Source organism: Chrysochloris asiatica, unplaced genomic scaffold (assembly GCF_000296735.1).
Source record: "Chrysochloris asiatica unplaced genomic scaffold, ChrAsi1.0 scaffold00037, whole genome shotgun sequence".
NCBI lineage: Eukaryota > Metazoa > Chordata > Mammalia > Afrosoricida > Chrysochloridae > Chrysochloris > Chrysochloris asiatica.
Window position 1 is genome coordinate 7,894,020 of NW_006408555.1, and position 22,306 is coordinate 7,916,325.

General features: G+C 51.6%; 1 protein-coding gene across 1 annotated transcript in view; it reads right to left on the reverse strand.

Moving 5' to 3' along the window:
• Positions 1-22,306, reverse strand: part of CMIP (c-Maf inducing protein) — a 218,159-nt gene that overhangs the window by 194,870 nt on the left and 983 nt on the right. The gene's annotated exons all lie outside the window — the stretch shown is intronic.

Sequence of the window (22,306 nt, forward strand, 5' to 3'; positions counted from 1 at the left end):
CCACGAGGTCTGTCTGGGGTGGGGGGCGGTTGGGGTTGGGGTTGTTGCTGGAGGCAGGTAGGCAGGATGTTGTTAAGGCTGTTAAAGGCTCTGACAGTTTCACCCATTTTGTAGATGAGGACACTGAGAGGAAGGAGAGCTATCTACTCAGCATGCCTCCCCTTACAGGCCTGACAAGACAACGCTGCAGAAATTGGGGCTCATTTCTAGTGACTCAGCACTGTGGGGTCTGGGCTTATCCTAGGCTACTTTCCTGCATTACCTCAAGGGATCCTAACCACAGCCCAGGTCATTAGAACAGGAGGGTGAGGCAGAGGGGCACATACCTAGTATATCTGAACTCACAGAGTGAGATGCCAAGATACATGTATATTAAGATGCAGGTGTGAAACACAACCCACTGCCAGGGAGTGGATTCCCACTCACAGTACTGCACGGTTTCCAAGACTGCAATCGTTACGGAAGCAGACAATCAGGTCTTTTCTCCAGCAGTGACTGGTGGGTTCGAAACACTGACCTTTCCTTTCATAGTTGAGCACTTAACCACTGCACCACAAGAGCTCTTTATGTATCTGTGTAGCCTGAGCATGCGTACCAGCATGTGTAGATGTGTGTGCATGTGGGTAATGGGGAGCAGAGCTTGTGCTGGATTCTGATGACCCATCTGCTCATCAGCTCCCTAACAATTGGTGTTGTCGTCAAGTGCCATCCTGTCAGTTCCCATTTACAAGGACCCTGTATAGGGTTTCCGAAGAGCGGCTGGTGGGTTTGAAGTACCGATCCTGCAGGCAGCAGTCCAGTGTTTATCCTACAGCGTCACACCCGGACTTCAGCCAAGTAAACGCTACAGCTCTCCTCTATAGCAATGGGCTCACCGTGGTGTCCACAAGACAGCACCTAAGGACAAAGGTTGTATCATCGCTAGGTTCCTTTCCATTCACAGGAAAAGGTTTTCTCTTGTTCCTTTCTTAGGGTTCTGGAAGCCACACTCAGGAAGTCTGGAACTTGGAGTTCTGGTGTGGCGCTGTGGGCTAATGGGTTAGACTGCAAAGTCATCTGAACTGTGAGGTCAGTCGTTCAAGCTCACTAGCTGCTCCTTGGAAACCCTATACAGGGTCACTATGGGTCAGAATTGACTCAACAGCACTTATCAACAGATGTTATGTGAAAGTGTCACTATCTGACCATTTTTATCTCCCAATAAAGCTGCCCCTCTGGTATGGCGCCCTGCCAGTCACTTCAGCTCCCCTCCCCCCTTGTCAACAGTACTGCCTCCAGACAAACCTGAGAACTTGAAAAGGGAAGTTGTTTTGAGGTCAAACTTGGGAAGCATCTGACCTGGCCTGGGTGTGCAAATGTCTCAGTTTATAACAGATGCAGGGATGGCATCCTGGGGTCCAGGCCCCACACCAGAATCCTGCAGTGGGGGGCTCTGTAGGCAAGAACAAGACGCTGCCCCTGGGGACAGGGGGAGGTGCCTACATCTCAAAGGTGGACACAACAGAGAACCGGGCTCCCAGGCCACTGTTGATCAACCGCTTTACAACACTGTTTTTCTTAAAAACTTCTCTTCAAACCGAAACTGTCATAAGTTGTGTCTGATCAGTCTGAAAGAGGCAGAGGAAGTGGTCTGTTCGTCCTCAGGCACACCACTTCTGCAAAAAAGAACACAGGGCCTTCTGTGGATTACCAGGTGAGGCCAGAGCACCCGTCAGCAATGACACCCAGCCTGTCCTTGGTCAGGCACCCAGGAAACTCATATGCACTTGTACCTGCAGGTCTCCCGGCTCCCACCCCAGCTGCTAAGACAACAACAGATAGAAAGAACCCAAAGAAAGTCACCCCACCCTGAACACCCACCAAAGACTTTAAGAGGAATTTTATTCCAACTAAGGAGCCCTGGTGGTGCAATGGCTAAAGCACTCAACAGCTGAACAGGAAGGTCAGCTGTTGGAACCCACTGCCTCTCTGCAGTCTGCTTCTGTCCGTAAGGGTCACTAGGAATGGAAATTGACTCAATGGCGCTAAAGTGGTCAGCTGACTCTCCACCTAGCTAAGTGTGGCAGGGCCTGACGCTGGACTTTGGAACATCTGGCCCTGCCACCTCTGGGAAACCTTCCCTGTCCCTCCCTTTGCTGGCTCTCCCCACCACCACACACACACACACACACACACACAGTCACGGGGTCCTTTCTCACACTCAGAGGATCGATGCCACTAGCAGTCCCATCTTCCTCAAAAGCTCAGAGAGGTTAAGTCATTTCCCCAAAATCACATAGCAGACAAGCGGCCCAGCCCTGGGTGTTTCCAACACCTGACGGGGTCTCACTATGATCTGGGTACAGACAGACCCCAGGGGCCAGCCCCATGAACACTACACCAAGCTCCACCAGTCGAAGCACAGAACCTGGTCCTTCAAGGCTCAGCAGGGAGGAACAGGCTTCCTGACTGACATGCAAACTCCTGAGTGTCTACAACACCTGTCCTCTGAGCTGTTCCACCCACTCCTTGCCTCCTGGGAGCTTCAGCGCTGCCTCCTATAGGGTCCCTCCAGTGCCTCTCCAGCCTCCTCAGGGATGTCTCAGTGCCCCCACACGTTAGCCCGTCACCACAGCTCCCTCCTCATAGGCCTGAGAGATCCTGATGGGAAACGTCTCCCAGGACCCCTGCCCCCAGCCAATGCTGGCACACCTCAGGTGTGAGAAGCTCGATGACGCTGGGACTATCCAAGCAGGCACCTGGTATGGGTTGTACCGGCAGTTCCTCACCACCTTCCTAACACTGCCAGGCATGCAGGTGTCTGTTCCAGATGGGGTCTCACGGTGAAGGAGGCCCCACCCCAAGTCATAGGGTAGGGGGAAGCAGAAATGGGGATACCCCAGGCCTTTCCGGCAGCTAGGCTGATTTTCCATAGCCTGCTCGTCCAGGAAATGCAGCATGAGTGGGGGGTGGCGCACTGACCTTAGACTGGGGGCCAAGCAGAGCCAAAGGAGGTGAGCAGGCCTCCACACCTCACTGATGATTCCCTAGTCTTCCAACTGAAGAAACACCACAAACTGAGTGTTTCACATCTGGCCCACCTAGACCCACAGGCCCACAAGCGCCCTCAGACTAGAACGGGGGAGGTGGAATGGTGAAGAACCCTGGGGAAATGACACTCAAAGCCTTGCTTCCTGGCCCCCAACTTGGGGTGTGACTGGCACCCGAGTCCTCCTGCTCCCTGAAGGAGGCCATTTGGGGGGTGGGGAGGGGGCCTGCTGTGAGAGGCAGCGGTGATGCTCAGGCACTGGTTGTTACTTCAGTCTGTAAGTGAACAGGCCAGCAGAAGCAGGGCCGGGACACAGCAGGTCAAAGGCCAACGTCCTCACCCTCAGGCTGGGCTGTGGGGCAGGCGGGAGGCGTGAGGCCTCATCTGGCCTCCATGAGGCAAACTGGAAAGCTGGTCTATAAAACAGTCCCTGTCTTACCCTGTACCTCCAAGGGCAGTGTGCAGCTGTCTGCCGGGCCTTGGCTTGGGTGTTCTGGTCATCTGGGCCCTAACTGAGGCTCAAAGAGGGAAGTCTGCCCCCACCACACAGCCCCTGGAATGGGCACAGAGAGACGACGCTGGTTTTCCCAAGCTTGGTGAAGGAACAAGAGGCTCTTTCAAAGCTGGGCCCCTTTTGTTCCTGGTTCCCAGGGAGGAGGCAGGGAAGGGGCTGCTGAACAAACTAGGTCTAGTCCAAGTATCCCAGGGAACGTGACAACTCAACACCCAGACTAACCCTTTCCAACAAGTCTGGGTGGATCACAATTGGACGAGGTCGGATTGGTAATGTTAAAACTATGTAGCTGACAGATTCCCTGTTCCCTCATGGCCACCGTTCACAACAGCAATGGAAGCTCCCATCTGTGAGCAGCGGCACTGTACCAGACTATGCATTTAGTGCTTCCTGAGCGGTGTCTCTGTTAAGTCTCTATGAAGCTGACACAGCCATTTTTCGTTATACAGATGAGGAAACACTCAGGGGCATTCCCGAGACCGTCACCAGTAAGTGCAGAGCTGGAGTCGAATCCAATCATTGTCTATCTCTGGTCTCTAGTCAACCAGGAATAGGCCAACTGGAGAAATGAAACAGAAGAAAAGGGAAATGACGTAGCCTTCTGTATCGCCGTCTCTCCTGCAGCCATCAGATGTAGTCCTGTGCTTCTGTGTGTATATGGTCTCCAGTCTGTACAGTAGGGTTCCTGAGGGGCCCTGTCTGGCTCACCCTGGACCATAACCCTAGCACCTACCTCATAGGAGCCCTGCAGCAAACATCTGTGGACTCATCACGGTGTGAACTCACCCCACTGCTGCTGGAACCCTGTCCTACCCATGGGGAGGACAAGGAGGGCCATGGGCTCCAATTCACCACAGCTGAGGTAAAATGGTCTACCATAGAGCCCCTTCTCCCCATCATATAGGTCAAGGCCCAAGGCCAGCTCCCTGGTTAGCTCACTTAGATTACTCATACAGGAGGGGAGGGGATTTCTTTAATTCACTCATTCAACACATCATTACAAAGCACCCACCACACTATCAGATGCTGTGACGTGTACAGCACCCATGGAGGGCGTTTCCCAGAGAGGTGACTCCCCTCAGTACTAGGGTCTTATGCAAAGTGCTTCAGTTTATAAAAGAAGCTGCACCCCCCCACCACCACGAGTGCATGAGCAGGACAGCCCTGTGTGACCAGAAAAACGGGGCACAAAGAAATATCCTGCAGGAATGTTCATTTGCTCTGGGTGCCAGCAAGGAGCCCTGGGGTACAGTGGTTAAGATTGCTAACTGGAAGGTTGTCAGTTCGAGCCCATCAGCTGCTCTGTGGGAGAAAGATGAGGCTGTCTGCATCCGTAAAGAATTACAGCCTCAAAACTCCTAGGGGGCAGCTGTACTCTACCCTACAGAGTCGCTCTGAGTCAAAATCAACGCAGTGGCAACACGTTTAGTGTGGCGTTTCGGTTTTGAGTGTTAGCATTCTGGTTGAATTTTATTTTCTTCTGGTATTGATTATTATTTTCTTCTCACTTTGCAATGAACCTGCATTGTTTATGTAATGGGGGAACATTTTTTAACATTACCTGAGACCTGCCCTGTTCCCAGAGCAAGATGCTCCTGTTCTACCTGACTGGTAAAGTGGAGAGGACAAGGAAATGTGAAGGGACAGGGGTTGATGACTAGGGAGGCCGCTCACTCAGTTTCCACAAGTAGAAAATGCAAACGCCAGCCCAGACGTTCTCAAACCAATCAGGGTCCAGATACAATGGGGGTCTTGACATGGAGTTAACCGAAGCAAGCGATGCAGTTGGGTGGTGAAACTGACCCCAGACAGACGCCTTCTCCAGGTGAACAGCCAATGAACACCTCCTTTCAGCTCAGCCTCTCTGCCCTCTCAGTCAAGGAGCCCAAGTCATTGGGGGGGGGGGGGGGGGAGGGAGGGGAGGGAACTCCCCTGCCATTTGTTTTTCAAATCAAATGTCTCACATATTGATTAGTCTCTTGACTTGTAAGCATTAAAAACAAAGGAAAAAGCTAGAAGTTCTCTAATACATTATTCAACTGATCAAATCCTGGCAGACACGTTAAACTTGCTATGGTAAAATGGGGGTGAACTTGACAAGGCAGAACATTGGGGATCCTAGGTAAATATGCATGTCACCATATACCTTTGTGGCCACAAGAGTGGGGGGGGGGGTGCTTAGGAAAAAGAATACGGTTTGGTCAGCCTGACCCAGCTGTACCACCTAGGAAATGGGGCTTCACCCCTGCCTGCCCTCTCACCTAAAGCGGTAACGCTGCATACCCCTCGAGGCTGCTGTGACCTTCAAATGAGATCAATGTGTGTCTGGCACATAGTAGGTGCTCAAGCAGGTGGAGGCATTGGATTGTCAAGTTGAGTCCTACTCACAGAGACTCCTTGTGACAGAAAACACTTAGCTGTGGGGTTTCCTAGGCTATCGTCTATACGTATTACAGAGCACATCTCATGGGAGTAGATGATCACCTGATCTTTTCTCCTGTGGGGCCCTGGGTGGGTTTGAGCCCCTGAACTTTCAGTTAGCAGTCAAGTGCTTAACCACTGCATCACTAGGGCTCCTTCAAGAAGTAGTGGTACTGGTAGTGGTGGTGGTGTGTATTTCAAGGAGTAGGTTCTGACTTATAGTGAACCAGTATATGATTTCCAAGCTGCAGATCTTTATGGGAGCAGAAAGCCTCATCTTTCTCCCATGGAGCAACTGATAGAGTTGAACTGCTGACCTTGGGTTTAGAAGCCTAGCCCATAATCCTCTTCAGCCCTACTAGCCCTTGACCACTCGTAGGCAGCCTCAGTTTTCCCTATGAAAATCTTGCGGGGCAAGGGATGCGCCTGTGCACACAGCACCCTTTTAAGCAAGAATTTTGAGAGCCATAAAAAAATACAACCACATCCCACCAAAGGGCCAAATGCCGTGGGAGTAACAAAGCAAACAAAAGAGAAAGTTCTACACATTTATTGGCTTAAGAACAAACAAATGCAAAACTCAGTGGCAAAGAAATCATCTGAGCAAAAGTCCACATCTACATCTGAAATGGAATCCTGATTTAATGTAGCTCTGTAGGGTAAGCTCTGGACCTCAAGCTTGGTTTGAACCACAAGGAACTGACTGGAAGGCATTTGACAACAAACACCAACAACACAACACTTCTGAAATGGCCCTAAGGAACCAGCTTCTCTAGTCTTTTAGAGAAGGCGTCACCACAGGGCATGGTGGTGGATATAGCCTGCTCCCACAGAGAACAAAGACAATGAAGGAACTCCATGGGTCAGGCACCAAGGCGGAGCCTAGCTTCTCCTTAAAGGAGGCTGGGTCAAGATCGCTGCATTCTGTAGTAGGCAGGAAGGCGGCACATGTTTAAATTGTACATACAGTCCCAGTCACAAAGGGAACCGGGTCCACTCCATCCTACACACGGACTCCATAAAAATGCCAACAGCACAAAGGGACCCAAACTTCCAAGGTCAAATTCAAGGCGCTCCATTATAAAATCGGCCCAGCCTATTTGCAGATTCTCCATGCATATTTTTTGTATGTACTTAATGTTCTTTAATCCTTGACTATTGAGGGTCTGTGGCCATTCTGTCCCCTTGCTTTACAAGTTAGATAGGTAAGGTGGCAGCCCAAGGTGACACGGTTTCAAAGAGCGAGGAACTGTTATAAATCTTAAAATAAACATTCTAGGGGCAAGGAGTGCTGACCTTGAAACTCCAGACAGGACAGAAAATACATCCATATGAGGGGGCTTCGAAAGTTTGTGGAAAAATCCCATGATTTGTTTCTGTCATTTTCCTCTCTCTTCTGGAGACTACACACCACTTCAGAGATCACAGAAAGCATGGTGCAGGCAAACCCTTGCCCTCTCCGCCAAAGGAGCAAACCCCCCAGGTAACAACCTTGACCTTTCATATTTAATGAAACTTTACCATTTCACATGCTTATTTCCATGGACAAGTTCCATTTCCCGATAGGAATTCCCCACAGACCCTCTTGACTGATTTATAGCCTGGAGGTATATAACCTCCTAAGAATGCCTAAATTAAAGATGGTAATGTGTAATATGTGTTAATATATGTGGCATATATCATATATTAATACATATTGTGTATTAATAAAGATGGATGGATCTGTGTGTGTGTATATATATGTATATATATATACATACACACATATGTATATGTATGTTTGTGTGTGTGTGTGTGTATATGTATATATGTATATGTGTGTGTATATATATGTATATATATATACATACACACATATGTATATGTATGTTTGTGTGTGTGTGTGTGTGTATATATATATATATATATATATATATATATGTGTGGGATAAAGCAGCACTGGACCAGAAGGTCAGTTTAAACCACAAGGTCAGCAGTTCAAACTCATCAGCTGCTCCTCGGAAACCCTGTACAGGATCGCTGTGAGTAAGAATCGACTTGGCGCTTAACATATATAAAATTATATACTTATTGCACATACACGATAATATATAAGGATATTAGAAGTAATGAACCAGCCACATGTCATTTTGCCAAAGGAAGGGTTGCTCAAAAAGTCTAAGAGGCTGTGCCTGGGCACATAGGGTATTTGTGACTTACAGATTCACAGACTATTCACCCCACTGCAAGGACAAAATTAAGACTAGGAAAGAAAGATAAAGCATTACTTCCCAAAGTCATCCATGTGAAGCGCAAAGAAGCTAAGATTTGAATGGCTGCCACATAAAGTGGTTACAACATAGAAGTAACAATACACTTGCATAGGTCTATCTGTTACTTGATTCCATCCGCCAAGCAAAGCTGTTGTTAAGTGCTGTGGATGTGGATTGGTTCCAACTCACAGCGACTCTGTAGAGGGTTCCCAAGGAGCGGTTGGTAGATTTGAACCACAGACGTTGCAGTTAGCAGCCCAGTGCTTATCCTCCAGCACCATACTAGGACTCACTTCACAAAGCTAGGCCCTTGCAAATGTCAAGAGGCTCCCACAAGGGTCGCTGAGCTTCTCTGGGCCTCAGGTTCATAATCTAAACAATATTAAGAGGCGGGCCTAAACCAGGAATGTTGCATGCCAGCAGCTGATGAGTCATGACTGTTTCTGAGATCCCTGGGAAGTAATGCCAGGATTGATTAGCAATGTCTGCCATGAGCAAAGCAAGGAGCAGTGGCAACACGTGTGTCACATATTTGCCCTTTCAAAACTGCTTAGTGTGTAGGTTCTCTTCCAAATCTGGCCAGCACTGATGCTAATTATAAAAATAAAATACAAGAGTGGGGGTTGTTGTTGTTGTTAAGTACCATGGAGTCGGTTCCAACTCATAGTGACCCTGCACAAGGTTTCCAAGGCTGTAAATCTTTACAGGAGCAGAGAGCCTCATTTTTCTCCTGCGGAACAGCTGGTAGTTTTGAACTGCCAACCTTGGGGTTAGCAGCCCGATTCATAACCACTACGCTACCAGAGCTCCTTACAACAAGAATGGGGGTTGGCAAATAGAAAAACAAACAAACTTCACAGTTTCCAAGACTGGCCATGGCTGAATTAGGCAAAGTCCACACCTGCACCATATGCAGCAGGCACACAGCCCTGGTACACGAGAGGGCATCGAGAATGTCAGACCCACTGCATACACACCCAGTAAGATACCAGAGCCAAGCCAGAAGCAGCAGAAATGTGGGGTTTTGTCTGACCTGGTCTAGCTTGTACACACCTCGTCAGTAAGTGCAGTCACTTCTCAGCAGACAGACCACCTGGGTCCAAACCCTGGTCCTTGTCCACCTTTCACCTCTCTAATCCTCTCTTTCTTCATCCTAGAAATCCTCATAAAACTATCATACAATTAAACACATTCAGAAAAGCGCTTGCCATGCTAGGGATCCGTTTTTTTCCGCATGTTTAGCCTCAAGGACCATTTGATGATGATGAACTCTAAGATGGAAGGTGATGGTGGTCCAACTCATAGCAACCATATACGGGGTTTCCAAGGCTGTAAATCATAGCGGGAGCACAAAGCCTCATCTTCCTCCCAGAGTGCTTGGTGGTCTCACAATGTTGACCCTGCAGTTAGCAGCCCAACATGTGGCCCACAGCACTGGAAATCAATTCATCCTTTTCCAGGAAGCAGATGGCAGGCTCCAACGGTATGGCTGAAGGAAACTTTAAAAGGGGAAAGGTATGAGGACAGGGAAACACAAAAAACGGCTTTTCTACAGAGGGGAACCAGCTGTCTCATGTTATCTGGGACTCTCCCAGATTCTGCACCAAAAACTCAAGAGTCCTGAGCAGACTAAGACTGGTTACCTGATTTCTCCGCCAGTACGCCTATCCCTAGAGCCAGAGGCAAGGGGAGGGGGCAAGTACAGAAGTCAGGGTGGAGTCATGCTACCCACCCATGACAACCGGAAAGTTATAGAGGGATACCCGCCTCCACCCTCCTTCTTGCCTCCACTGGCAAAATCCACTGGAAAGTCGGAGAGTGAGGACGTTCAATGGTCACGGAAAAGCAAGGAGTGAGGGTCCTGTGGGCACAGGAAGATAGCGGCACACTGCGTTCACCCTGGGACAGCCAGGGGAGCCAGGCCCCACTTGTGTACTAGGGGGACACAACACTTCCCTCCCCAGTGGAGTGGGATGAACAACGGGGCACCCCCTCCACCTGGTAACAACTGACCAAGGACAGCACCAATGGTGTTAGCAGGTCCAGTCATGTCAGGGCCGAGGGGGCACAAGGAGCTGCTCCAAGAGAAGAGGGCCACTCCCTGGGCTCCGTCATCACAGGTAGAAGTGGAGGTCAGAAAGGCAGCTGCTCAGGGTTGGGGTCTACCAGGCCTAATAACTGTGACTGTGGAGGACAGAACTGGAACAATCCCCCCGCTGGTGTTGGCATGCCTGACCGGAGCCTCAACTTAGACGCCGCGCATGTGTCAGGGGCAATATCGTTTAGGAAATAAAAGTAACTCTCAATTCTGGTTTTAAATCATATTTTCCAAGATCAAAATCTCATTTCCCAGGCACTGCTGCTGAAAGCTGAGGTACAAACCAGCAATACTATCTGAATTCTCCCAAGGGCGGGTTCCACCTTGCCTGGTGGCCAGGAGGTCAGAGGCGGTCACTGCACATCCCAGAAGCTTTCCTGGACGCCCCTAGGGAATCAAGGTCACTAGGCAGGGCCAGAGTTTCCCAGAAAATCTGTGAAACACTCTTCTGTCCCCGAGATTCCCCCATCAGCCCTGTGTTCATTTCAAGGCCTGCACCGGACAGAACCCAAGCCCACCTTCCAGAACTTCACGTCATAGAGGACATTATCACGCCAGCACACATAGTCCCAGATTGGTGGTAGTGGAGAGCACTTGTTACACCCGGGGTCCTCTCCCACGCCCCTCCCAACATAATCTCACCAGATGCTCAGGACAACCTTGGGAGGCAGCCACTACTAACCACAGCGATGGAGAGGAACAGAGCGCTTCAATGGCCTACTGCTATGAAACATCTGGATCCAAAACTGGCCTAGTCCTCTTAACTGTGTTTAAGGGCAGGAGAGACAGAGGGTGGCCAGGTCTCCACATTTCCACCTGTCCTTCCACCTTCTCCAGCAAAAAATACTAGAAATAGCTTTCAGGTTTCCCAGTGGGGCACGGTGTTTTCGGCTACTTGGACATACCCTTTTAAGACAGTCCAGTCTGACGGGCTGAGTTGAGGCATGCTCAGATGTGTCCAAAGAGCCCTGAGATTTCTCCTCTTTGCAACGTCACCAAGCTACTGGGAGGCCCTGCACACAACTAGAAGCTTCCTTTGACTCTCTTGTCGGGTAGGGGGTTCAATTAACTCCAATCAGCCATGTTCCAGGTTGCTCACCCGAGGCCACTCCCCACTTCCCAACCAAAATGGCTGTAACACTTCAGGTTTCAAGGTCAATGTCCTCATGCCAAAACTTCCTAATTTCTGTGTCTGTCTTCTCTGACTGATGTGAGGCAAAACCCCTATCCCCCAACAACCCAACCCAAATCTACCAAGTCCAAGGGTCACAGCAGCAACAGCGGAGATCACAGAGCTAGGGTTTCTGGGCGGCTACAGCCAGCAAAGGAGCCCTAGTGGGACAGTGGGTTAGAGTATGGTTGGTCACTGCAAAGTCGATGGTTCAAACTCACCAGCTGAGGAAGAATAGGTTATCTGCGGCCGGACACATTAGAAGCTTTGGTTAAGCTTACAGAACAGTTCTACTGTATCTAGAGGTTGCCATGAGTCTACATCAGCTTGCCAGCCGTCTATTGATTGGGTTGGGTTTTTGGTGAGGCCCAGCAGGCACTGGACCCCCACACTGCAGCGCCCACGGGGCTGGATTCCTGCAACCCCTAAAGGGCAAGTTACCTCAACTACGGCAGGGTTTAATACACACTCTGAGGGTCCTGGTATGGTGCTGCAGATAAGCACTAGACCTCAAGGTCTCCGGTGGTTCAAACTCACCAGCCACTCCTCAGAAACCGTATACATAGTATCTGTGAGTCAGAACCTAACAATAACTGGAGACTCAGGGGGCTTCACAATAGCCCATCTCAGTGGGAGGACTTGCTAACCCAGGGGTCTCAATCTCACTCTGGTGCCCCATGACACAGGTGACAACATCTGGAGACAGTTTTGATCTTTACAACTGCAGGGGGGCAGGGCAATGCGATTGGCATCTAATAGATAAAAGCCAGAAATGCTGCTAAACATACACAAGACCACCCCCGCCCCAATACAGAAAGAGCTGGCCCCAATTAATCAGCAGTGCTGAGACAGAGAGACCCTGAGATGATGTAAGAAGAGCCGCCAGTGAGTAGTAAGCACTCAGTAAGGATCTTACTACTGCAGACGCCGAGAATAAGACGTCTCCTGCCCTGAGTGCCCACAACCCCAAGTGCATGACGTAGATTCCCTCAAAGAAAAAAGGGAAGAGTGGTCCAGGTGATGGGACTGGGAGGATTTTTTTTCCCTCTCCTTTGAGCTCTAGTTTCTTTCCCAAGATCAGCATCAACCCACATGATTACTTTTGCTTTGTTTTTAAACGTGAAGACACAAAGCAGATGGGTCAAGAGGGGACTGCCACAGGATTAGGGAGCAGAGAGGGGCAGGCTCCTCCTTGCAGGTTCTGAGCATCAGGAGGAGCCTGAGGCAGGGGAGCGTCACGTATTGGGGACTTGGCTAGCAGATGCTCACAGTGGACTCTGAGCTTACACTCTCCTGGTCAAGCCCTCTCAGTAGAGGACACTGAAGCTCTGAGAGGCTGCATGGACAATCCCAAGGAGGGGACCTGGCCTTCTAGAGACAGGCTCACAGAAGATGGCCAATCTGTAGGATGTTGGATATTTGGAGTCTTCCAGGAGTGGAGCTACTCTGCCCACATCCTCCCTTTTCCTTCCAGAATGCCCTCCTCTCAGCACAGACGCAGCCCAAGCCACTTAGCACCTCTGTGAGCCTCTGCTCTTGAACCCCAAAACCTTGCTCACCAACCTCAAGCAACAACACTCTGGGGTCAAACTCCAGTTCTGCCGTTCCTGGGTACGGAGTGACCTCCCCTCTCACCAATGATCGAAGCACCACCGCCCAGGTTCCTCAGTGCTCAGGGTTCATACAATGCCAGTCACAGTCATCGTGGTGGCGTGGCAAAGGTCGGCCCTCAGGTGTGGAATCGGAGACATTCAGGCCTGCTGCCCCATCTATAAGCTGAAGCCATGTGGGATCACATGCATCACATGTGAGGGCTCAGGGAGGCTGTTAGAATGGACCCCCATGCTGGGTACCCCACCACCTGAAATGCAGGCCAATGCAGCAAGGCCCTCCCAGTCCAGGAGCAGCCGGACGGCTGAGAGACTTCAGGCGCTTTCATTTCCACCCCCAAGCAAGACTCAGTCACAGGGGGGTGAAACTCGAAGGGAGCAGGCACACGTCACCACGACACTGTTCCCCCTTCCAGGGGAAGCCCTGCCCCTGGTTGCCCTGTGTCCTGCCTCGACCCCACTGCACTTTCTCCACTGTTGACATAAAGTGAGGCCTACTCTTGAGTCATCCAAGAGACCCTGACCAACCGGGTCCTCCCACCAGGCTTCAGGAGGGCAAGAAGGGGGCCCTGGGAGCCAATGATCCTGGTGGGGGGTCAGCGTGAGTTCTGGAAAGTACCAAGATACTCTGGTGGAAAGCTCCCGGAAGAGCCCAGGGGGACACCCAGGCTGAGCACAGAGGGTGGGTGCCACCCCTCAGTTCCTCACCGCTCACAGCAGCGGGCCAAGGGTCCTCGGGAGGTGCACTGAATGCTGGTCTTCACAATGACACCAGCCCTGCCCTGTGTCCTGAGGGTCACAAGGACAGGCCTCCCGGGATGGGGTGGAGATGAGGACCAGCCCTGCCCTGCCCCCTTCAGCAGGAGGGGACATCCCATTGGACAGCCTCAAGCAGCCTCACCCACTCCCATCCATCCATCTACCAGTGTATTCAGCCACAGAACGCCCATGAGAGGTACTGCCTCAGTTTCCCTGTTTGTTAAAGAGGGCAAGAAATGGTCTCTGCTTGTCTTGTGGGCATCACCAATGTGCCCCTTGCCCAGGTGGCTTGAAGGTCCCTCCACAGCCTGACCCTGTCATGCTGTGGCAATGGGGGCCAGCCTATCCTCAGACTGTGTCATAACCCCACCTCCACCCCAAGAGGCCCTCCATAGCTCCAAACAGCTACAGGACGTTCCCTGCACACACCCAGTATCTGGTACTCAATTCTCCAGCCCTCTACCTAGCAGTTGCCCTTTACAAGGCCAATTTCCTGAACTCACTGACAAATTCTCAGGGCATGTCTCCCAAAGACTGGCAGACGCTAAACAGAGAGGTCCGCAGACTTCAGAGGAGGATGTTTCCACAGGTAGTGGTGGTCGTTTATGAATTTCCAGCAGACGTGTGTGCATGCATGGGGTCAGACCTGGCTCTCCCAACTCTGCCGCTGCCTACTTTGCAGAACTTGAGTCTCCATCCCAGGATCTGTAAAATGGACCACCACAGGCCCCACAAGCCTGCTCTGAATGGAAGTGTGTGCTGCGCCTGACACACCGGGTACACACAAATGCTGCTGTCTCCTTCAACTCACAACCCCGTCAATGCTAATAAGGCTTGCTGCCCGGCTCAACTTCCCATAAGAGAAAAGACAGTAAACGTGCTAGCCTGACACAAAGTTCAAATCCAGAAATCAGACCAAAGCCCAGAGAGCTGAGCAGGCCCTTTCCAGGGCACACCTAGTCCAACCTGCTGCACGGAGGCTCTGCCCACATGTCCCAGCACAGACGATGGTGGGGGAATGAATCAGTGTAGAGGCAGGATGGTCGAGTGGGCAGAACTCTCCCTCTGGAGCAGGGCTGTGTGTGACAGTAGTCAGCTTGCCTACCCTGGCTGACACACAGCCCTTCCACACTGACAGCCCGCTGCTCCATCAGACCTCACGCTGGTACGTGTGCTGGTGAGTAGGTTCACCTGGGCTGGAGGTGAGTCAACGGGGACCAAGGAAGTCAGGCCTGCGTATTCCCAGACTGCTCCTATTCTCAGGTAGTCTCAGCCTCTCAGGAGTTTGGGACTGACGGGAGACACCTAAGGGAACTACTAAAAATTTCAAGATTCTCTTGCTTTTCCTGACAGCTCCACCTGGGCTGGACTGCATCCCTTCAGTATTCTCGACGCCCACCCAACTTCAGACTGGAGAATCCAGCTCATCTTCCCTGCAAAGCGAGTGGTCTGCCAGCCGCGTCTGTGAGAAGCTTTCTCAAGCCTATCACTTCTAAGTACAGCCTGGAAGCTGAAACAAAGGAAGCCACAAGCTAAGGAAGGCGCTGGAAGGCGGGAGGTCCTGGGTTTGAATTCTGCTCCCACTGAGCCAGCTGCCAGGGTCTCTGGGCAGGAAGCTGGGTAATGACACGATCAGTGTCCTCTGAAACCTAGGAGCCTTGGAGTGTAGCTACGGACAAAGCAGCTGCTTCTCAAAAGCTTTTTAGCTTACAAGGCTCCTTGAACACTGCTGTACAGCTATTCTTCACTCTTTATGGGGAGGAGTCCTAGGGTGGCACCACAGGATAAGCACTCGACCATAAAGTCAGCTTGAACCACAAGATCGGTATTCAAACTCACCAGTCGCTCCTCAGAAACCCTATACAGGATCGCTATGAATCAGATCCGACTCAGCGACACTTAACAACATTTACTGCGAGGGAGTGAGACTTCAAAAACAGAACCAGAACCTTACAGCAGGAACACTGGAATGGGAGGGCAGGGAGCCACTGGTTTGCCAGTGCACATTCTAGATAGCTGAAGCATCTTCCACTAGAGGGTATCAGCACCTAAAAAGCAGCAGAGACAAGGAAGCTGACCTCTGTAGAGCATTTACTAGGGGCCAGGGATTGTACAAGGAGCTCTGGTGACACCGTGGGTTCAGTACTGAGCTGCTAACTGCAGGGTTGGAGGTTCACACCAACCAGTCACTTGGTGAGAAAAAGATGAGGCAGCCTGCTTATAGAGATTTTAAACCTTGGAAGCACTAGGGGGTATTTCTATTCTGTCCCATAGGGCCGCTGTGAGTCCACACTGACCTAGAAGGCAGTGAGTTTGGAATTGGTGTGCTGGGTGAGTCCTTGGTTGGGTCTAGCTTTGGAGCCTCCTCCCCCACCCCATATCATCTCCTTCCCAGATCACCCAGCACAAAAGAGCAATGCCCCCAGTCCTGACCCTGCCTTTCCACCAAGTATCCAGAGGAGCAATCTGTAGCTGGTAAAGGTGGCAGGCCTCACTTACCCTGCCAACCAAATGAACAGGAAGTCCCGGTAAGCTTCTTCTGACAGATAAGGGCAGGAGCCCGGTGACCTGCCCAAGGTCACTAATTAGGAAGTTGCAACTTCACCTGTCTGATGTCAGAGTCCCTGTCCTCCACACACCGCCCCACCCCTTGGCATGTGTCCCTCCCTCCAACCACCCCAGTGCATCTCAAACATTGGCAGAAATGCCCCGTGAGGGGTTGGGGAAGGGACATGAAGGACTTAGGGGAGACAACAGTCATTGGATGCCCCTCACCAAGAGCCTCCCACCCACCCCTTCCCTCCTCCCACCTCCTCTATATACTCACCCCCAACCACACCCACACCCACACTCAGTGGGCTCTGATGGCACCCTCCAGCTGCCTTTCCCAACCCCCAAGTCCCCCAACAAGCACATGGGTGGGGACATGGGAAAGGGGGGATGCAAGGGGGAGGAGAAGGGCTCTGCACAGATACACCGACCGGCAAAGACTTCTCACTTCCTGTCTTTCTCTGGCTGCCACCCTGGCGAAAGCTCATACGCAGTAGGAAACCACTGCCCTGACCCGCTCAGGCCTGCTCCTTGGAGAACCAATGAGGTCTCATGATCCCGAGGCCACCCACTAGGGGGCCAGCAGCCAAGACCCTCTGAGAGGACTCCCTGAGTCAAGTGCTTTAACGCCCCCCTCAAAATACATGAGTTAAAGAATATTCCAGTTATCAAACCAGAAACAACTCGACAGAAATCATTTTGTATGAAAGGGCCACAGCTTAAGAATAACCTAAATACAGGTGTCCTGGTGTGAGATTGTAGGATAAGCACTGGACTGCTAACCTCAAGGCTGGCGGTTCAAACCCACCAGCCGCTTCACGGAAACTCTATACAGAGTCACCGTGAGTCAGCACTGACTCGATGGCACTTTACAATAAATAGAGAAGCAGTTGAAGCTCAGCAGTCGCTCATGGTAGAAAGATGAGGTGGTCTGTTTCTATCAAGGTTGACATTCTTGGAACCCCTATGGGACAGTCCTACTGTCTGACAGGGTGGTCACCATATCGATGCAATAACAGTGGATTTTTAACCTCATTGTCCATCAGCGGGGGACACACAGTTTGCCAGCAATGCCGTGGTGGACCTCAATAGTGGAATGCTACATAGTCATGAAAAAGAAAATGGCAATTCGCCACAAGTGGACCCAGTGTGACTGGAAGACACACTGTGTGACGTACAACCACAGCACAGCTAACACGCAAGGGTGCTCAGCAAGGAGAGCAGCGTGAGGGACTTAATGTTGTCACGTGCCGTCAAGCCGGTTCCAACTGATAGCGACCCAGTATAGGGTTTCTGAGGAGCAGCTGGAGGGTTTGAACTGCCAACCATGGGGTTCGCAGTCCTGTGCTGAGCCTACAGTGTTGCACCAAGAGTGTGTCGGGGGAGAAGTAAAACCTTAATTTTCAATGTATGAGGTATTTTATTATTTGAATGTACTGGGTGTGTGCATTACTGTTTCCATCTCCAAAAAAAAACAAAAAACGATCCTGTTGTTTCCTGTTTGCAAAGAAACTCTATTCAGTACTCCCGTTACCATCCAACATACCAGAGCTGCTAAATACCTCTACCTTTCCCAATGCACTACTGCACATCTCACGAGGCGGGAGACTCCTTCTGTGTGCAAAAAAAAATCACACGAAGTTCTTTCAGGGCTGTGAGGCAAACACACCTCTTGGAGAAGCCCCACTATGTGCTGGCTGTCCCTCCCATTGGACAACTGGGTCCAGAGAGCGAAAGCAACATGCTGAAAGTCACACGGTCAGGAAGACAAAGCCTCAGAATCCATTCTCCACTCTAATGACAGCAAAGCAGACTTCTTCCCCGGCCCCGGTGTGGCCACCCCATGACAGGCTGCCTCATTTAATCTCTTAATCAGAGGCCTACCTCGACCATCTCAAATGTCCATTCTGACAAGTATCAAGTGGGTTTCCCTTAGAAAGAGCTGAGACCCTGATTGGACCTTCGCTGAGGTTGGTGTGGAGACCAGAGACGGTCCCCCAGAAATGCCCTCTCCTGGCCAGCACCCAGGAGCAGAGCCAGTCCCAGAGGCAGCCCCGAGGCACCCCTTCCATTGAATGGCCTGGGAAGAAGGGCTAAAGGGAGGAAGAGCACGGCTGAACACAGGCATACCTTGTTTTACGGCGCTTGCTTCATTGCATTCCAAAGGTATTGCGTTTTTCCATTAATGGAAGGTTTGTGGCGACCCTACGTCAAGCAAGTCTACAGGCGCCATCTTCTCAACAGTATGTGCCCACTCTTGGTCTCTGGGTCACATTCTGGTCACTCTCACAATATGTCAAACTTGTTCATCATGCTATTTATTGCATACTGTGATGTGGGGCCAACATTACTTTTCTCTACACTGGGAAACAAAAAAAATCTGTGTGCCTTGCTTGATGGCAAATATCTGATTTATCGCAGTGGGCTGGACCCAAACCCGCAATGTCTCCGAGATCAACCTGGACTTCCACCTGGACTGGGATGCTGCGTGGAGCCAGGAGGCATCTCGGCTGCGCCCAGCAGAGGACAGCATAGAAACTTAAACCTGCTTCAGATGTACTTATTTATGCCCGCAACAGCTTGACAAATGTGTGCTCCCTGCAGACGCTTTGGAATTTTTTTTCCCTCTCCTTCTGTTTCTGCCCCTCCCCCATTTCACCACCTCTATTCAGACAAGTTCTCTGAGAAACAATCTGGATAAATTCTCCAAAATCTTTTTAGGCCCAATGGCCTTAGAAGAAAAAATGTCTTTGGTTTTCCAAGTAGCCAGTAAAAGCATCGAAGTCAGGACCGATGGGCATACCACACAATGGTGGATGGGATGAAAAGGGAAATTAGCACCCGTGCACACACAGATGAGCACCGCGGGACTTGCCGCTTCTCTGGAGGGCATGGGTTTGAATTCTCAAGTAGGGACCACATGCTCTGAGCTCCCCCTTGACACACAGTAGGTACTCAGAAGAAGGTGGCTCCCTCTTGCTCTCCAAGAAAACACCCAACTAAAGAAACGGCTGGGAATTAAGGGCACCTCTGCGTCTCCTTTCTGTGACCAGAGGTGCTGGGGAACATGGCAAACGAAGCGGTGGAGTGGTGACAATTGAAAAACAAGGCAGTGATGGATGGCAGCTGGAGAGCAGCGACCGGTACTGCCACTCTCGTGCCGACCTGTTTGGTAAACGAATAAAAGGCTGAGTGGACCTACCATTCTGAGGTGCCAAGGGCTGCATTTCAAATAAGAAGATGAAATAAATGGTCTTCAGCTTACTTCTACTTCTTTGCCACAGAGGAATCAAAGGACACGGACAAAGCCTCCTTCCAGGTGACAAACACGCCTAGCAGGTGATCAAATGCAACCCAACGAGGAGAACAGCAAAATGGATACTGGTCTGGCCAAGCCCACTGCTTGTGCAGAACTCCTGGCTGGCTGCTGCACACTGGTCGGCAGCCATGACCATCTCAGAAAGGCCTGGAGAGGGGGAGGTTTGGATGCGAAAAGGTGACTGAGGCATGGCGTTCCAGCCCAGCCCTGCCCCCAACAGGTGCGGCAGGGCCATGTGTACACCTGGGAGGGGGCAGACGTCTCCCGCCTTTTGGTTTCCTTCTTTGTTTAGGAGCCTTCCGGATCCAAAGTCTCCGAGAACATCACACCCAGCCGGCTGACCTAGGCCGTGCTGGGCAGGTTGTTGGGCCTGGAAGGACTTAATTAGTAAACTGGGCCGAGCGAGGCACGGGGGCAGGCGCCCACCTAGTCCCAAAAGAGTCCAAGGTTACAGCCACGTCAGAGGGTGAGGCTGCCAGTTTCAATCCCTTGAGCTGGGACACCTGGAGGGAGTGGGTCCAGAGATCCCAGGCTGGAGCCCAGGACACCCCTTTTTGCCCTACCAGACCCAAGGAACACCCCAGAAGGGACTGCAAGAAAGCCCACCCGCTGGGTGTGCCCAGCTTGGGCCTGGCCCCATTCAGCTATGGTCTTGGGAGCCTGGTCTTTATTTCTCACAACAATCCAGTTAACAGCATCAGTGTAGACAGACTCTGCAGAGTATGTGAGCACAAAGCGTGTGTGTCTGGTGTGTTCATTGGTCTGGATCCAAATCACTCACTCTGGGTCTTACTCCTGAAACCCTTACAATGGACTGAGTAGTTGGGCTGTGTAGATGGCTTAGAAGATGGACAGCCGGGGTCCAGCAGGAGATGTCCTGAGAGGGAACACACCTCATCTATCAGCGACTCCAGCTGGGCTGCCAGCTATCCCAGAGTCTCAAGGGCTGACAGATTTTTGGTGTAGTGGACTATGCACGTACTCACCTTTGTTTCACTCCGGCTAATATGTCTCAAAAGAGGGTTTGGGCAGCACTTTAATATGCAGACAGATTACATAATGGTCAGGCCACAGGGAAACCCCACAAGGGCCCCTGTGCTTCTAGGGGTGGGACACTGACCCAACCCCACCGTGTCTCATGATGGACTATGTTCTGGGGTGGCAGCCTCAACCCGTCCACTGCCCAGCTGGCTGGCCTGCCCTCGAGGCCACACCTCCACATTCACATGCCTGGCAAGGAAAGCTGTGCACCCCACCAGAGCCCACCACTTCATGGACACCGCCTGCCTTCTGAACACGGTGATGCCGGGCAACAACAAGGGGTTAAGTCAGCTCAGTGGATACTTCCCCGAGTTCCTCCTTCCCAACGCTTTCCTCTTTCCTAACGCTTGAGTCTGTTCCTGTCCTACAGCTAACAGCTGCTCTCCACAAAGGCCCGAGTGGCCCAAATGTGCCAGCCACCTCTCATGGTAAAGGTGGGGTGGGGGGCCTCTGGCGGCTTGAGAAACCAGTCCCCCAGCTGTAGTCGTGACTTCCTTCCTCTCACACACACCTCCACACCTCTTAAGCAATCAGCGGTTAAGCTAGGGGGCCTTTCGCCTCCAAAGCAAGCTCCCCCCCACACCCCTCCCAGATCAGGGGCATCAGTAGTCTGAAGACACTACTGGCTTCTGGGGAGGGGAGTAGCCGGTCACTGTGCCTCTCAGCCATTTTACTCCCCTCCCCAGTTCCCCTTCAGGTTGAGGAGTGTCGGAAATTAAAAAAACAAAATGAAAAAAGCCCCCAGTCAGGTGACACCCAAGGCAGTGGTAGGGACTCCAGATGCCCAGCAAACAACGACAGAGCTCCTTATCCTCACACCCACCCCCATCTGAAACAGGCCTCTGTGCTGGTGAATTTCCCTCCACAGGCTTCAAAGCCAACCGGACTGGGGCCCACCTGGTTTCACACCCGCACCCTCAGGAAGCCAGGATGGCCTGCCTCAAGGCCCCCAGCCAGCTTCCCCAGCAAAGATGGCTTTGCAGCTAGTGCACCAATTTGCCCTGAGGGGGTGGGGGTAGGCGTTCAGAACACGTCTGGGCCCAACATTCAGAATAAAAGTCCGGGTGAGCCTTTGGTTTTCTCAGGGGTGGGGCTAACTTTCCCCCCCTCCCCATTCCTGGGCGCCTGTGTCTGTCACACAGCCAGGGGAACATGGATGCCGGGGGAAATGTCTCCACACGCTACACGTCTGTGACACACCATGGAAGCGACACTCACACTCGGCTTCCTGGCTGGGTTTTCTTGGCACAGGTGTGGGCAGGCATTGGCTCCTGCCCCCATCCCACTGTGCTCAGTAAACAGGTCCACTGTGGCCCCAGGGGGGTACTCTGTGCATTCTGGGGAAGCACTGACCACAGAACCAGTGAAGATGGGACACCCACAGCTAGGCGCAGGCCCAAGCTGGAGTCCTGTTTTTAACTGTCCTTGTTTCAAAACACAAAGCATCCTGTTCACGTTCCTAGCCGCCACCCCCCATCCACAGACCCCAATAGAGTCGTCTCCCTCCTTGGACCACGAAGAAAGCCACCATTTGCAGCTTTGG